The 16,669-nt window shown below is 38.3% G+C and overlaps 1 protein-coding gene across 1 annotated transcript in view; it reads left to right on the plus strand.

Moving 5' to 3' along the window:
- LOC140240314 (solute carrier organic anion transporter family member 4A1-like) overlaps window positions 1–16,669 on the plus strand; it is a 69,948-nt gene that overhangs the window by 12,827 nt on the left and 40,452 nt on the right. The window lies entirely within an intron of this gene.

Raw genomic sequence — 16,669 nt, forward strand, 5'->3', positions numbered from 1 at the left:
TTCATCAACTTTTTCCTTTTTGATTTGGTCTGTATGGTTTCCAATAACTTTTTCCTTGGGAAGCATATATTCCCCTTAAAATGTGTAGGCTACAAGGTAAACGGTATTTCTTGGTCGTCCTCAAAAACGTGTCAGGTGGTTGGGAGATTTCCAACGCTAACTCTGCTCTTTTGCCGAGCTTTGATCAGGCGAAAATTTAATCTCTTGATCCGCCGCGGATTTTCAGCGTATCGGATGACGGCATTCCACTCTGCAGCCGGGTGAGTGATGTGACGAGAGCCCAGGTAACGCGAGACTGTAATCATATTTCCACACCAAGATTAAATGTTGGGATGTCTCCCCGCCCATATTGCTATGGTTGATATGTTGTAGCAAACACGATGCCAACACAACACATGTGTGTATGTGTGGGACTACTTGTAGCCTTCCACTAGGTTGTAGCTCCACACCCCTAGGGGGTGTTTCATAAAGCTGTTCTTAAGGCTAAGAACGACTTTAAGAATGAATGGTGATCAGTTCTTGCGCAGAATTATCGAAATTCTGATAAGTATAGCACATCAGAACGTGTTCCAGTCATTCTTAAGTCATTCGTAACTTTATGAACAGCTAGCTTTATGAAACACCCCTCTGGTTGACGAAAAATGAAAAAACCCTCAAAAATAATTTAATTGAGTTAGCTGTTGATGTCAGAATACCAAGGATCAGACATCAGGGGGGCATTTCATGAAGCATTTTGGTCGGATATTTTTCTGACAAACTGTTACAAGCTACAGAAATCCTTGCATCTGATTGGCTAAGAGCAAATTTGTCCGACAACTTTGTCGGACAAAATGCTTCATGAAATGCCCCCCAGATTACCCCTTTGTGTGTTTTGAGTGCTGATGTGCATGGAAAACCCAACAGTGTTTTACACACCATCCAAAGTCCCTGGCACAGAATCGGTTAACCCATTGAGGAAGAGTACCAAGTATACTCGGGCAAGTGTCTATGGGAGATGCGTGTTGTAGCAAAATTATCCCGTTTTCAGCAGGTTACACAGAAGATGGAGAAAATGAAATCTTAAAGTTTTTCTTATTTTTATGGACTACACTAAAGCTATCATGTTATTCCCAGATTCAATTAAGCATCAAATTTTCAACATGAGCCTTTTATAGATTACTGTCATTGATTCAAACCATGAAATGCTTTGTGAAATGTCAAACCAATCAAAGGCCATTTTCTGCCTCAGCGGCTCCTCCACTTTGAAACCCATGTCCCTACTTTGCATAGATTTATTCCCCGTGATTCCCGGTGGTTAAGGGCCTCTGATTGTTTGCTGAAACTGAACTGAAGAGCATGAACAAATCATGTGGTGATATCCTGTGTAGGGAGATTTGAACTTACATTCATACTTCAGAAAGGAAGCATGCATAGTCTTGTTCTCTCTGTATTAAAGGGATTGTACAGTTTTGGTTGAGACCTAATTTCAGGTTTCTAACATTTTCTTTTGTGAGATAATGAGAAACCTCTTATGAAATATGAAAGAGCATGTAATTCTAAGAGGAATTAAACGTTTATTTGATGAAAATCGGTTTTGAAATGGCTGAGATATCCAAAAAAAAGAGCGATTCTAATAAAGTGTGGGACCCACACTTCAGAGCTACCAAGTCTCACGCATTCTGCGTGAGACTCAAGCATTTAGGGTCCGTCTCACGATCTCACGCATGGCACCCATTTTTCTCACGCATTGGGTGAAATCTGCAACTTGGGCCTATTAACAATGAGCATAGCTCAAAGGATTAAAGTGATAGTTGCAACTGAAGGTATATTTCCCTTTTGTCTTTCAAAATAAGTAAAAAATAGTCACTTGAGTTGCTCCTGATCGCACCATTAAGAGCTAAAAATTTAAAAAGCTCCGTACTAACCCCTCCCACACCCTTGCTCGCGAGCACATGCGCGCGCCGAGACGTTGAGTCGTGAAAATCTCACTCATAAAAATTTTTCGAACTTGGCATCCCTGACACTTTATTACGATCGCGTCGTTTTACTTTGTTTTTGGATGTTTCAGTCATTCCAAACCCGATTTTCATCAAATAAACTTTGAATTCCTCTTAAAACGGTATGCTCTGTACTCTATCATTTAGTGTTTTCTTGGTATCTTGCAAAAAGGTAAAAGCCCAATTCTCATCTCCAACAATACTGTACCATCCCTTTAACCCATTGAGGACGAGTCCCGAGTATACTCGGACAAGCGTCTGTGGGAAATGCGTGTTGTAGCAAAATCAGTCCGTCCTCAGCGGGTTAAGTGGCAGGATCCCGGATACAAATACATGGCAAGGGGAGGGGGAGCTACAAGCTGTAACATGCTCAACTGCTCATGATTAGACTAGGATATTGAATCTGGAATTCTGGAACACACATGTGCAATGATAAATCGTTCCCAGAAAGATGTCAAGGAAATTTTGACGCCCATGTTTTTAAGACCCTCGCAGACATCTCCCTATTAGTAGAAAAAAGAAATGGCGTATGTACGTGCATTTGGACACACCCTAATGATGTTAACACGGACATCTGTGATGGATGAACTAGTCCAGCTGTTCTCAGCTCTTTGGAAAGTTAATGAGATCAGCTGTTTGACTCCAGAAATGTCCAATAAACCTTGAAATTCCTCATTGGGTAGATACCAAAGCTATTAAATGCATAGTCTCATCATTGTAAAGGAAGAGCTGAGGGAGAAGTAACCTCAAAGATTTTAAAAAAAGGTATCAAGGAAAAGAAGAAACCAATGCAAAACTGTGAAACAACGCAGCATTTACATATTAGAGTAGAAGTTCATCTGTATTGAAAATTCATCTGAGATTGGTAAATAATTGATATTGAGATAAAAGTTCTGCACCAATTTCAAAAGCACTTACGAGTTCACCTCTATTGCAAACTGACCCATTTCCAACCAAACTCTGACTTTCCAATAGAATTTACACAGGGTCCATCGCCTTCCTGTGGGTTTATAATTGGTTAATCCCCATCACCAACCCCAGCCCACAAACACACACACATACACACACTATGCAGATACCCTCTACACAACTGAGCTAAAAATGAAACAATGAATGAAGTGATAATGCTGTCACAGCAAACCAAGAATAGCTTTGCCACAATCAAAGTTGATATTATGCCAACATCATGATAAGACAATACAATTATCAAATCCTGAACACAAGACAAGAATAGCAGAGGAAAACTTCTTTGTGAAGAAATCAATGCACATAATTTCTTCAACAAAATATGATTCACAAACCCCTTTACCCTCTACACAAAACATATATTTGAAAAGAAAGAAAAGAAAAGAAGAAATATAGCAGCATAGTCACGTTACTGTGATTCTAATCTTGGGTTCCCCATGTTCTTGTTTTCATAGAACAGGAAGGATCAAATGCAATTCTTCTAATGTAGATGTGAAACAATTATCACAGGTTGAATGCCTCCGATACCTGAAAAGAAGTGAACTGCCAAGAATTTTACATTCATAGTATAACACCCCATTCACTGCCATAAAGATGAAGCTGAAAGGATGTTTGAGATAACATTTTAACCAGTTGAGGATGGTTTGATTTTGTTGTAACACACATTTCCCATAGACACCCGCCTGAGTATACTCAGGACTCGTCCTCAACTGGTTAATGTGAAGTCAATTCATACTTTATAGAAAGAGAAACTGAAATACGTGCAGCAAGTTTGTCAAATTGATATTTTTGTTATTATAAATAAATGATTTTTTTTTTCTTCATAATGTTCATGTCATTTTAATGAAATCAAAATCTAAACTTCAAGTGACATTTTCTACAGAGTTCAGTCAGATGTGGTGAGAGAGTTTATTTTTAGTTCAGCCCCTGATTTTGCTATAATATGCATTTCCTATAGACATTTGCCTGAGTATACACAGAACGACTCTGTAGTTTTCAAGGTCAAGAGCTGAAGTCCAACAGCCGTAATGCCATAAAGGGTGTGACCGTACAGTGAAGTAAAGAATCACACTGTTTGTCTTCATGGTTTGTGTTCAGATTTTAGCTCCTGGGACAGTATGGTGAATGTGATTGAAGGAGTAGGGAGCAAAAGCTATCCTGAAGTTGATCTCATTCAGGGGGCGTGCGCGTTAACTGCCTCCTACTCGGAAACGCTCGATGAAGGCATGTTGTAATGCATCATTAAGTAGGGGGCCTTTATTGTTAGAAGTTCTGTCGAAGCTGTACTATCTCATCAAAATTAATGACTGGGCTGCCCAGATACGTGCAGGCGTCTCACTGATGTACCACATCTTGTATTTCCCCAAGAAATTCAGTAAAATAACACCTAGTCACATTCATTCTATTGTTGATTGTTGCTCTTAAAGAGGAAACAAGATGGATATCTCAATGTGATTTTAAACTGTAGTTTGTGTCGAGTTCAATGTATGATACGTGAACACACATCAGCTCTTTATCATGTATAGACAAATCACTGTTCAGGAATTGCTCAATGTATGAATGAATACCTCTATTAAAGGCTATTGGCTGAAAAAAAAAATTCTTACTCCTTCCGTCATTGACGGATAATTGCCAGACATTTCCATAAAAATAGAGTACCCTATCCTTGAACCGTAGCGAGTGAGACATGCCGTTTGTTGAACCAATTGCGTAGTAGATGTCTTAATTAGACCAGAACATCCTTGTTAAAGAAAAAAAGGGAAGTGGGGGGAGGAATATTGTTGTAAAATAGTGTCAGTTTGGCTGGCATTGCGCCAATACACTCGTGGTCTCATCTGTACTCTGAAAAGAGGACTTACCGTACAGCAATTACACCAAAGAGGAAGGGTAAAAAGAGTTTACGGAATGTTTGCAAAAAAAGAAAAGAAAAAAAAGGGACTGCTAGAACATGACCATGTGCACCCATCTGATAAATTGCACATGATGGAGCTAAATCCGACAAATTGAACTCACAAATGTGCCGAGCAAAGATATTTTGGAGTTCCATCAATAACAGCTGTACTTTGTGGCTGATATATCTTTTACTCAAGCCATGGAACATGCATTCCATGACTCAAAGAGAGATGTAAATGAGCTATTCACAGAAGAATGATATCCAATTATTTATGATTTCTCAGCTCAATCTCTGTTCGGATCAGATATGTATCCAGAATTCAAATGTCGCTTGTCATGTGACATCACATTCTTCATCACCAAGAACCCAGGGAGATTAACAACAGGTTCATATGAATGACATTGTACATAGGACAACTAGGGGACATATCTTTAATTTTGCTGTCAAAAGCACTTGTAATCCTCCATTTTCAAAGGAATTCCTACATGTACTTTTGCAGATGTCAAACACAAATTTACTTGTCGGCCCGCTCACATTCTCATTCGTCAGAACTGTGCACTTTATGTGTCGAAAAGTCTCTGATGAATTTTCAATGTTTCCAAGCCGTTCCACTTTTCTTTTTCTTTCTTTTTTTTCGGGGAAGTGGGGGGGGGGGAGATAGAAAATTTGACTCTTGTTATGCCCACACAGGTGACTTCAAACTCAAATCTCATTTGTGTGAAAATTTGAGGCATGCCTTTTTTTTTTCCCAGGCATATGCCTTTCTCTCTTCTTTGTGTTCCTGGACTTCTAATCGATCCTGGCATCTGTTGCAAATGATGCCATCAGTGTGTTTAAGACCTGCCATCCCGTTTGGGCTGAATTGAATTTTGAAACTTAAATGGAAAAGCCATGTTGAGAAGATTCACTGGTTGGACACTCATGCAGCTGGACAGCAGATTGAGCAAAATAACAAAACAAAACAAAATAACGCTCAAACCGTCCCATCCTCAGTTCAGAGTATCATAGGATGGTGAGATTCCCACGAGGGACAAAGGTTGTCTTGTATAAAAGTTTACAACTAGAAAAGACAGACAAGGAGAGAGAGCTAGAGAAGATGAAAAATTGGAAGAAAATGATTGGAGATAATTGTCTGAGATGGTGAAAACTCCCAGAGACCATTCACGGATAGGGGAGTGGGATGCATGCCCGTTGCCATGGCAATGTAAGTGAGCCGCATCATCCCAATGGGTTGTGGCACTGATTGCTTTTCCAAGCGCAGACCCCCTCCCTGTCATGGGAGAACTTGGCCATGGGAATCCGGCCTGGGTCGGAGTCATTTGTCCCGGACAGCTGGGTGAAAGTCATCTTCTTCTGCTAATGAGGACTTGATTAGTCAAGATTTGCATCTCCAAGGTCTTTCACCCCCATTTTTTTCTTCTCCTGATGAAATCATTTTTCCCCCAGGATTTTCTCTCTTTGATGTACTAATGATGGGGTACATCCTTGGTGAAGGGGGGGGGGGGGGCAGGAGGGTTTGGGTAAGAAAGAGAAATGCCATGTCATCCGCTGGGGTGAGAAGACGTTGCATCTCAAAGTTGGGTGAAAAACACACTTTTTTGGATCAATTGTCAGTTAATTGGTTAAGTGTTGTCCTGCCCAAATCCTAGCTGTCAAACCCCCCAGATAAAGTCACCACAGTATGCCAAAGGGAAGGTGATGATCCCACTTGTCACGAAGCTTTGACTGCCATGTTTGTTTGTTTTTCGCTCCTTGGAACATTTGATATTTTTGAGATACAAGGTTTTGTCGCCCAAAAGCGATATGTCAGAATTAGAAAAGAGAACAATAATACTGTGTTCCTGAGTTGATATCAAAACAAGAACTATGGCTTATCTATTTTGTTGATCACTTTAAAATAGCCATTGTATTTTTTACATTGTCTATCACATTTCAAGTTCTTGAAAGAAGATGACAATTTTATCACACACAAAAAATAATCAGAGCTTCAAGCAACATTTCCCTTTGATGGGCTTAGCTTGTCCTGATATACAGTATATTTACCAAATTGATAAATGTTATCTGCATCAAGAAAACATCTAAAATCCCAAATACAACTTCAAAGAAGTTTGTGTGTGTGTGTGTGTGTGTGTGTGTGTGTGTGTGTGTGTGTGTGTGTGTGTGTGTGTTGATTTGTGTGCTGTCTTTGTATGAATTTGTTAATAGGAATGTGTGTGTGTAGGCCTATATTTAGTTTGTGCTGTGGTTGTGTTTATGTGTCATTTGCATGTTTTGTCTGTGTGTGTGTATGTGAATGTGTGTGTTGCTTGTTTATTGTCAGTGTATGTGTGTGTTTGCATTGCTTGCATATGTTTTGTATAGTTAATAATTCATGTAATGCTTGAATCATGCTTGTAGGAAGTTTGTGGTGGCACCAACTCTATACAGCTGTCAAATCACCTGTTATCACCGTCCCCAGCACCTCCCCATCCCCCCCCCCCCCCACCCCACACCTTCGTGATCTTGACTTGATCCAGGACTTGTCATACCAGTATGTGTGTGGCTTCAGAGTTCTATTCATAGACTTCCCCCGCGGGCAGTTGCCTGCCGTCAGGTGCGAGGGTGATTCAGGCCACTATGCCCAGGTGAACCATTTCCTACCCATCAAGTACGAGAAAGCCACATTTGTGCGGTTTGGTACTGAATCTTCCTGTAAAAGTGTTGTACTCTTCACCGATCATGTTTTACATGTAAGAGGAACATTTTTTTTTTTCCTTAATATGATTTGTCATTTCGGTTATGGAATTCTTAAAGCCTTGTTATTTATTACTAACATTGTGACTGATTCTTAAATTAGAAACGTGGTTCCGAAGATTAAAGGTCATGTTGCTCTGTAAAATTTATATATCTTTTTTAATTCCTTTGTTACTTTATGCAGATTTTATACATTGAACCCCTTCCATTTAATCTTCCTCCAATATAAGTTACACCTGTAGAAAAATTTAAGGGTACCAACTTAATGATGGTATAAAGAAAGACATTTGTGCAGCAATTTTTACCCTGGGAGTAGAGTACTCAGTGGACAAATCAAACATTATATATATCAACATATGCACTGTGTCATTTGGCAGGTCATAAAAGTATGGTGAATATTTGTGAAAAATGATGACAGAAGTTTTGAATGACGTCGGGCTGATGACATACAGAATAACTGTAATCACTCAGGTATCGGTTTATTACCTAGTATGGCATTCCGTGATGGAGTCAATTTTGTTGTAGTTGTCACCTAACTGTTGTTTTTGGTCATGTGATGACTCATTACATTTCTTTCTCGGAAAAAAAACAAACAAACCCACAAATTTGTTTATTTTACAATATGTTTTATGAATCATTCCTGCCATTTATGAATTGAGTATAACTATTTGAGGTCCTTGATATATTTGTAGTTGATAGGCAAAGCAAATAAAAATAGTTTCCCAAACATAATGTAGCACTTGGTAAATTTGTCTGAGTGGAATGAGTATGATGACAGTTGTTCCTTACAGCACAATGCCAGTTATTGTCCTTACTTGTAAAATAGTTTATGAGATTTGATAACAAAATTAATTTCTTCCATTGAACCTTGAACATTGACTCAACTGCTTGTTGTTGTTGTTGTTGTTTTTTTGGTCTGTATTGATGTTTTCATTCGGAAATGACATCCTTTATAAAATCTTTTTTGAAGGCTAAAAACACAAATTTGATGACAGTGGTATGCATCATTTATTCATCGTGTCATGCAAATGAGATCGTCCTACATAACAGAGATGTGTCCTTGGCACTGTGCCACACGTGCATCACAGTTGTCTTCGGATGCAGCCAAGCTATGTAGGTGAAGATATTGCCCCCCCTCCCCCCCCCCCCAAAAAAAAAAAAAAAAAATGTTCTGCACAGCTCTCCCCAGCCAGTTAATCCTCTGAACACCAACATCTCACAATATCTTTGGGGTTGTATACAAACCAAACAAACTCTTGTATATTAATGGAGAGAAAAAATTATGGCATAAAAAAACCAACTAGAAATCTAGTAATTTGGTCTCACGTCTCATTTTTCTGTTGGTGATATTATTTCTTTGTGATAATAAGTATTTTCCCAGATGGTAAAAGAGGTCCATGCATACAACATGTACTTGTGCTGAACTGCACTCTCTCTGAATGCTTTCTTACCAGCATATAATATATCATGGTAGCAACATGGAGTGGACGTATATTGCATTCCATCAGACAATATGGCATCATATTAGTATACTACATATCTGCATCTCTATCTCTCTTTTCCTTCTGTGTACAGACATGCATACAAACTGCTATAAATGTATACGTGATATATGTTACACATATGTTTGTAAGTGTATTATGCATTCATGTCACACATCTAGCAGTAGGAAGACATGATGTCTTGTCACATGACTTGCGTCACATGACTTGCATCAATGACATCATACAATCTGTTCTGTCGTCACACCGGGGATGAGCATCATCCTGTCGTAGAACGGTCACATTATACTCCTCAACTAGCATGAGGTATAAACACTGCAGGCTAAAAGTGACCATTCCAGAAAATGTTGGGGGTGGGGAGGGGAGATAGGTACGTAGGAGGGGTATAATGAGAAGAAGAAAAAAGGTGAAAGAACTATTAGAAGGAGCTCTTCACTGTGATGTCAAGTAATGATGGTTTAGGCAGCTGTCATACAGGCATGGGAGCTGTTTTCTTAATTCTTCCTCCCCCTCGCCCACCGATACTCTTGACTGAATGATGCGGTGGTCCAAAGTGACATTGATGGCTCACATCGTTGCTTGCGCTGATGCAAGGTGACAGGCAGCGGCGTGCCCCGGGATTCATCTCGCGACATAATAGTCCCATTCATACCCAGACCTACAGGCCTTCATCTTCTTTAATATTTTGTTGGTTGCCTCCTCTTCACGCTGCACTAATTCTCTTGGTTGACCTCCTTTACCCTGCCCCAATCTGCTCTGAGCAAGTCCGGTAATTCTCTTGATGAGTGGTTCTTATCCAATGCACTCAACGACCATCCCTGCACTACCAACAAATATGTTTGTCTCTTTTAACTTCTATGTTCTCAATCAAAATCACATTCAGGGGTGCTAAAAAGCATTCACATAATACAGCAGCAACCCACACAGTGTTATTGTTCCACTTTCGTCCACTATTTAAGGAAATTATACAAATCCATTCCATAAAAATACTGTATATCCTACCAGCTGTGCTATAACATGTGCTTCTTTTTCAGTCTTATTTTTTTTTTTTTTTGGGGGGGGGGGAGGGGGGTCTTTGCATTTCAATCTATTTTCTATAAAAGCAGGTCTTGATACTTTCGATTTCGATTCACTCTCATGGGACCTACATAAAAGTATTTCTGCTTCTACTTGAATACATGAATTGAAATGGTCATGATAACAATTATGAAAATAGCAGTGATACAATTGATGATAACAATTAGAAAAGAATAAAAAATACTTTTGATTTTTCTGCTCTGTATTTCAGAGACCACTGATAATCTGTAAAGGTCTTAATGGTATCTTGAAGAACAATTTCTTGTTTTTTTTTTAAATGAGTATCCTTTAAAAGAAGACAGGAAATGACACCACAGGATTATTCCGATCAACAATCATGTTAGAATGTTGATAGGTGTAAGTACATGTAACATACTTGGCGTACTGCCACCGCTGTCATGTCATGCAAACAACTGACAACATTGTCTAAAGTCTGTTGTCTGTCTGCAGACTTTACGTCTCTCGGTCTAATCCTTCCATGAAAGCTGACAAACCTTTTGAAAACAATTTATCATGATTTTATAAATATCAAGCACAGCAACTCGCAGCAACTTTACCTCCACACAAAAACCTAAGAAGCCACATGCAGACACACACTCACATATCCACGCGAAATGAACAGATTTTGATATTTGAAAGCCCTGAATTTGTGCGTGAGGATGCCAAAACAAAAAACAAATGTTAATTATTGCAATACGTATTGCGCTGCAAAAGTCAGTCCTGTGTGATTTCTTTGAAATATTGCAATAATTTGCCCTGCATGGTGTGTGTGGACAACATGTGGACCTTTAATAGATACGGTACTTGGTAAAAATTGGATGTCAGTGGTCACATTCACCATTGTTGTTGCTGTTGTTGTTGTTGTTGTTGTTGTTGTTGTTGTTGTTGTTGTTGTTGTTGGTTTTTTTTTGCACGTGAAATATAGTGATGATTTGTCTGGCGCAGGGTGGGTGAACAGTTGCATTTATTTCTTTTTTTTTCTTTTTTTCTTTTTTGGCATCATAAAGCAAAGATTGAGAACCCCTGTCAGTGAATATGACTAGAAACTTAGGGAGATTTAGAGGGTGAGGGAGGACTCTTAAAGGTATAATTTTGGTTGAGATGGGGATTCAAGTTTTAATTTTTCACAAGGTGATTATAAACTACTTGTACTTATATGAAATATTAAAGAGCATGCAATTCTTAGAGAAATTCAAAGTTTATTTAATGAAAATTAGTTTTGAAATGGCTGAGATATTTATTAAAAAAAAAGTGGTCCTGAAAAAAGGACCACTTTGTTTTACTGTGTTCATGGATATCTGAACCTGAGTCCCCATCTCAACCAAAACTACACTGTCCTTTAAAGATAATGAGAAACAGGGGAGATGGAAACATTTGGTCACCCAAAAATAAACAAACTGTAAGAAATATTAGGTGAAATGACAACTCCAACTGTAGTAAGAAAACTTTGCTGTTTCGGCATCTGGGAAGGGACCTCCTGGCAAGCAATCATAATGTTGTTACGATCTTCATCGGTGAGGGAAGATGAAGGCGAATGTGCCATGCTTCAAAAATGTGGGTGAAGAATTTATGGAATGAACATCCATCCATCCATCCACCCACTGAATTGGGACGTCTGCATCAACTATTTTGCGCCAATTGTCGGGGGCGACTTTTTTTTTAACGCGACCTCTTTCCGTTTCTGTGAAATGTTGTCAGTAAAGACGGCACTCGCAGTGTCTGCTTCAGCGGGGAAATGAAGATGGCTGTTGAATCAGCATTGGCACCGGGTATCTTTACAGACATAAACGCTGCGAGCGGACAGACGACTGGCCCGATTACCCTTCCACATTCCTGGGTCTAAATGTCACTGACATGACGCTCTCCAATAATCAATGCTGCCTTCTCTGTTAGTTTGTGCTATGAGGTCAACATATGGAGCTAGCCGAGGTGCACTTGAGTAGAACGTGCATTGATGCTTAGTGACGTAAAAGATTTTATGTCTTTTTGCAAACACTTTTTTTTGGCCTCATTTTTATTGGGGGGGGGGGGCCAACTCCTGTGTATCCAAACATTCACAGAGTGGAAAATGCATTGTTGAGTTTTTTTCTCAGTACCAGACTGTAAAGAAATGATGACGGGACTCTCAATTTCTGACCCTTTCAGGAGAGTGCATCACAAGAACAAGATATAGAGTTACAACAGCTATAGAAACATGTAAGAATGTCCATTAAAAAAAAATACAGAGGATGAACGAATAGACAGAAAAATAGATAGACTATAGATAGATGGATAGATAGATAGATAGATAGATAGATAGATAGATAGATAGATAAAGATATATACAGATAGACAGAAAAGACAGTAAATAGAAAAATAGATAATGAAGTAAAATGAATAGATGAATATATGTATATGAATAGATGAATATGTTTGCAAACCAAGCGAGCTGTCTACCAAAATGTGCTGGACATGAAGGGGAGTGATGTTGAGGGAAGAATTCATTCTTTAGTCCTCTCTTGTCTTCTTTTGTCTCATGCAGTTCACTCAGCATTACACCCCTTAACCCATTGAGGATGAGTCCCGAGTATACTCGGGCAGGTGTCTATGGGAAATGTATTTTGTAGCAAAATCAGCCCATCCTCAACGGATAAATACTGAGCAGTGCAATTTAGGAAGAAGTCATGGTGGTACATAGTGTTCATAGTGTTCCCAGGAAAAAAAAAACAACAACAACTCGGTAGAAAACAAGGTTGGGACTCTGAACCTAGTAACATGCCAAATATTGCCATAGCAACTGGAACATGATGCCCTCCCAGATCACCAGGCAAAACTATTTTGCTTTACCCCCGGATTTATGAGAAGCGCCTATTGAATGAGACAGTCCAATCATTTTGATAAGATAGTCTTTTTAGCTAATGCCAGTGTGCTGAAAGATTAATGGTTTACTGAGCAACATGATGGTTTCTGACAGGTATACCACCAGCTGATATTAAAGGTGAACTTCACATTGCATTGTGGATGAGAATTTATGCATAATTGGCATTAATATTCAGTGGATGATAGCCAGGCCAATAATTTGTCTGCAATATCTCACTGCATGAAACTTGTAGCAGAGCAAAGAAATTACAATGTTGAGGCTCCACATGATGTTTGAATTTCAACTTGTAGTTCTTGAAGGAAAAGATACTGGCAACATTCCCATTTTTTTTTAAAGGATTGTAAATTTTTGTGAAATGAAATAATTTCTTCAATTGAATTGAGTTAAGGTACAGGACATAGTGATGGATACTTTTATATGATTGGCCTGAACAACTAAAAGTGTGACTTTTGAAACTTTGCCCCAGCCTTTAAATCTACTGAACACCAAACTGCTACCCAGAGTCTTATCAAAGCAAAACAGTTTGTAAGATTTGTTGTTTGTCAATAGGAATGTGCTGGTCTCATATTCCAGACAATTTATTGATGGTTGCTGCTTTTCTGTAGGTTGATTTGTTAGCCAATTCCTTATTTCAAAATGCTGTAGCTTTAGATGACCTCCTTTTATCTAGGAGGTGGGGAAGTAAAGTGGATTCTCACTTTCCTTTCTTGTTTATTAGGAATTAAACAAAGGAGCACGCAAATACCATCAAATTTCACAGCAGATGAACCCATTTAGGTCCATGGGCTATTATACCTCAAATTTGTTGCAATATTCCCAGATGAAAATGGATTTGATCAGTAACACAGCTTGCTTGACAAAGATAATCTATGTCTATTTCTTATCCTGATGACATCTAGTTTGATTACATCTCATATTTGGTGAGTCGTGATATATGGAATGTAAGCAACATTTTTGTCGTGCCAGACAACCAGGGAATACTCTACATGGAGTCAGGAATGTCTTGAATTCATCATAGTCTGCTTTCTTGTAGGAGTCATTTAAACTTCAGCAGCCATTACTCATGGAGGAAGATAAATATTTGTTTGCTGTCTTTGAGACGGCTAGTTTCATGTTACTTCATTGATGAGTTATAAGATTAAATATTTGACGTTTGAATTTTCTTCAGTTTGTCTCCCTCTAGAAAATTCAAACCTCAACCGTCACCCCTCTGCTAAATATTCTCTTGCATTTATGAGCATTCTTGTTATACCAACAGCCAGAGTACATACCTCTTAACTGGGTTTAAAAAAAAAAATGGCTTGTTTTGTCTTTATTATTGAGAATGTGCAGATTCATCTTAAAACAATGACGAAAGAAAACTTTGATTTAATGTGATTTAATGTGATGAAACCCATGAAGGTCATAAAGTCATAATTATGCATGCATCAACTTTTATCAATTTTCTTTCGAAGGGAGGAAAAAATCCTCATAGTACATGATGGCAACAGATCCAGGGGCCTGCCTTAAAATCAATATGGTATAAACAGTATTCACTTAACCCAATTAGGATGAGCTGATTTTGCTATAAAACATATATTTGCCATTGAAATGTGCCCGAGTATACTCGAGACTAGATCTTTGAAAGTGTTAAGGATACTTGGTACTCTCTTGCATTCAAACAAACAAAGAATAAAAATCTCAACCACTGTTTAAGAACTTTGATATAGGATATGATACCAATTTCCATGCTAACATATTTATAGTAGAATCATAAACATAGCCTTGTGAGGCAAAAGCAGGAAAAGTCAAACATAGTGTAAAAAAAAGATAAAATTAAAACATCATAAAGTAAGAATGATGAAGAGAAAGAAAGAAACACCAACTATCCAATACAGAAATTTCACTGTTACTTAATTGATACCCTTCTTCATACACTCCAGTGGAAATAAAAGTTCATGATTCTTCACCAGGTTTTGTGTACATAAGGTACAATGTATATGACAGGAGTTGAAAAGAATGACCAGGACAAATTGAGAAGAAGTACTGTATTTACAAACCAACCCACAACTCACCCTGCATAAAGAAATCCTGATATATACTTTCTTTTAAACAACCTACTAGACCATTATGTGTCTGACAGATAAGATATATATATATATATGACAGATATATATTTTCTTTTAAACAACCTGCTAGACCACTATGTGTCTGACAGATATATTTCATTATATCTGCTCAAAGACACCCAAACAATGTAGTGAAAGAAACAGACAAAGACGATATTTTGATAAGGATCTGCGGTCTTTGACTGGCAAAACTCGCTGGCTCCAATGATTTGCTTCGTATTCGCAAATGGAGCGTGCGTCATCAACCCACGCTTGGTTTCACTCAGATACATGTAGTGCCCTCCGACAAGGACAACTCATAGCTGTACATGCGTCTTGTCACCTGGAATTGATGCCTTTTACAATGGTCTCCCTGAATTTGGAAGACAGGAGGTAAATGCTAAATGGAGGCAAGGAGACCTCAAAAAAAAAAAAAAAAAAAAAAAAAAAAAAGAAGAAAAGACTGAAAGAAAAACAAATGTCAAAATCATTATACATCTTTGGAGTTGTCATTTGTCACAGAGAGAGCTATGGCAGACTTTGTGGGAATTTGAGACTGAGAAAAAAAAAAACAGAAAAAAAAACACTCAAATACTGTCAACAATCATCATTGACTGTTGTTGCGACTGTTTGAAAAATTTTGTGCAAATGCCCTCAAAGCCAGCAGAGCTTCATATGGTTGATTCACAGTGTTCTGAGTGTTTTCTCGTTTGGCTGCATGAGCTAGATATTTTGTTTTTCTGCAGTTGAAGATGGCATTGCACTGCATCTGTGGTTGTTTTTGAAAATGGCTCAAATCCACACCCTGCAGATGAAATGATGTCATGAATGTTCATGCACGACAGACATAAAATTGCCTTTTTTTGTCTGTCAGCAGAGAGTGTAGCCCCCCACCCCCCACCCCATCACCCCAGGTGGAAAAAAAAAATTTACAAGGCTTGCGTGCAGAGAAAGATGTAATGTCACCTGACCAGTATTCAGGAAGTTAAAGGGAGGGATGGTATAGTTTTGGTGGAGATGGGAGTTCAGTTTTCCAACTTTTTGTGAGATAATGAGAAACCTGTTATGAAATATCAAAGAGCATACAATTCTCAGAGGAATTCAAAATATATTTGATGAAAATTGGTTTTTGAAATGGCTGAGATATCTCGCCCCCATCAAAAAAAAAGAAAAAAGAAAAAAGAAAAAAAAAGGTTCTAATTAAAGGTGGGACCCACTTTTTATTAGGACCACTTTGTTTTACTTTGTTTTTGGATATCTCAGCCATTTCAAAACTGATTTTTATCAAATAAACTTGGAATTCCTCTGAGAATTGTATGCTCCTTCATGTTTCAGTAGTTTTTATCTTGCAAAAACTTAAAATCATAATTCCCTATCTTAACTGAAACCATACCATCCCTTTAAGACCATTTGAATAGTTGACAGGTTATCTGCGAACTGTCACTGAGCATTTCAAACCTTTCTGCATTTGTTGAATTCTCATATATGTTTTTAAGACTTTCTCATTTAATCCGTCACTTTTGGGGTTGGGGTGTGCATCACAGTAATCATACATTGTATGGGCAATCATTGTA

Source organism: Diadema setosum, chromosome 16 (genome assembly GCF_964275005.1).
Source record: "Diadema setosum chromosome 16, eeDiaSeto1, whole genome shotgun sequence".
Classification (NCBI taxonomy): domain Eukaryota; kingdom Metazoa; phylum Echinodermata; class Echinoidea; order Diadematoida; family Diadematidae; genus Diadema; species Diadema setosum.